Below are 2500 nucleotides of genomic sequence, written 5' to 3'. Positions count from 1 at the left end.
ATCTGAACTTCAAACAGTTTGGCCTTAACCATGTTAATGGTCCCGGATTATTGGTTAATAGAGAATCAAAGTCGATGTACCAATGAATGACGAAATGCTATGGTTCTTAAATATGATTTTGAAATTTATTCAGAAGTAATTCGCGGGATCATGCACTCTTTTCTTTCCTAGTTATAATGAAAAAAAGTGCAACTGGGTGAATCCAGCCTATTCTTGAAATAAACAACTCGCACACACTCCCTTTCCAAAAAAGATCAATACACCAAGGACTACACTTAGATTTATTGGATTTGTTGCTAAAATATCGGTATTAAATCCGAAACTCCCGGCGGATGGCCAGTGACCCAAGGAAAGGAAAGAATCGGTTACATTTTTCATATGATCTCCTATTTTATTTTAGATAGACTAAAAAAAAAAAAAAAGAACTCGGTTCTTTTTTTTGTATTATATCACTTTGACTCCTTTTCTATTTATTCTATTCTATCATATTTAGATTATTCTAATTATTCTAATTCTATGTATTTCTTTTTTTTTTTTAATAAATTATTAATTTATTATTAATATTAATTAATTTATTATTATTAAATTATTCATTATTATAAATTTTTATTTACCTACGTCTAAACGGAGTCAAAAATAGATTCTATTTAGCTAGAAATGTATTTTTTTTTTTCAGTTGAAAATTCCCAATAATAATGATACTTATTAGAATTAGGGGGGGGCGGGTTTCATGTCAATGGCAAAATACCTCATTTGTTGCAACACTCCTTTAAACAATAAAAAAGGTTTCTCTTGAACTAAGAAGGGGAAGGAAGAAAGCGAGTCAGTGTGATAATTCCTCATCCTCAAATTAATCCTTCCCATGGATTATTGTCCCAACAAATAAGTAATTGTAGGGGTGAAATCTTGATATAATTCGAAAAAGCGAGGAGTAAGTCCCAAGCCATAAAATAAGAAAAAAAAAATACACAATTCTCATGTTTATAGGATTAAACAAAGGGATTCGCAAATAAAAGTGCCAATGCTACAACCAGCCCATAAATTGTTAAAGCTTCCATAAAAGCCAAACTAAGCAATAAAGTACCTCGTATTTTTCCCTCTGCCTCGGGTTGTCTCGCGATACCTTCTACAGCTTGGCCCGCAGCAGTACCTTGACCAACTCCAGGTCCAATAGAAGCAAGCCCGACAGCCAACCCAGCAGCAATAACGGAAGCGGCAGAAACCAGTGGATTCATGATAAGTTCCTCGCACCAAAATAAAGAAATGGTTAATGATACAATCATCCAATGAATTTTTACTTAATTATATTATTCCATCACTAAGATTCAACCTGCCCAAGTAACTAAGAACTCCGAATGGAAGTGAGAATATTATTGAACCGTCAGAACTATTTCGATATCTTTTTTTTAGTTCCTATCCACTGGATTTTTTTGAATCCGCGCATACTTTGTTCTTCCATTTCTTTTTTTCTAACCCATTCTTTGCTTTGAATTCTTCGTTTTGTCTTTATTTTATCTCTTTATTCATTCAATTCAGAGTCAAAGACGAAACAGAAGAACTTCTATTCTTCTATTGGAATCCCTATCTAAATCCACAGTAGTAGGGTGGATTAGATATATTTTGAGTTCATATATAACTAGTCAATATCTAATATCCCATATACATGTGTTTCTTACATAACGTAAACCAACTATTCATATCTTAGATTCAATCGGATTCTAGAATTATTCCTCAAAGGATGGACAAGAGTTGGCTTATAGCCATTAGATTCCATATACCTAATTCTACCCCCCCTTTTTTTTCTAATCATTTTTTATATCGTTTTTTGTCAATTCGTCCCTTCCTTTTATTTATCATTATCTCACACGGATACAATCTAAATAAATAGACGAATTCATTAGACCAAATCATTGCATAAAAATAAAAAATCAATATCAATATTTGATTGAGCTAAGTTCATGCAATTTATTTTATTATTTATTAAAATTTTCTTTTGGTCAATCGTTGCATTGAATGAAATCGACTGAAATGGGAATCATTCTATAGAAAGAACAGCTTTTTTTAAATCATAGACCCTAAATTGATACCATAAGAATTCCTATTCAAATTAGGACTCATAATATTGAAATTGAATAAACCAAAACAATATCAATATAAAGATAATATTCATTGAAGGGAAATAGGATATAAATATAAATAAAAAAAAAATGGACCAAACCAAAATTTTAGGAAAAAGTTAGATTAGATCTCTTTCCTTTTTTTTTTATTACAATTCTCTAATATCATAATCTTTTTTGTTATTACTCTAGACCGTCGTATTTGTATATTTATGGTCCCTAAGTAAATAGATTATCTTGAGTTGCGCATACATTGCATTGGACTAAGCTAAGCTAAAAAAAAAAAGGCTAGACTATTTCAAAAACAAAAACTAGTCAATGATGACCCTCCATGGATTCGCCTATATAAGCCGCAGCTAAAGTTGCAAAAATAAGAGCTTGAA

Source organism: Durio zibethinus, unplaced genomic scaffold (assembly GCF_047325235.1).
Source record: "Durio zibethinus cultivar Kanyao isolate XHJ-2024 unplaced genomic scaffold, ASM4732523v1 HiC_scaffold_176, whole genome shotgun sequence".
In the NCBI taxonomy this organism is placed as follows: Eukaryota; Viridiplantae; Streptophyta; class Magnoliopsida; order Malvales; family Malvaceae; genus Durio; species Durio zibethinus.
The sequence above is the reverse complement of the archived record's forward strand: the minus strand, read 5'-3'. Positions refer to the sequence as shown.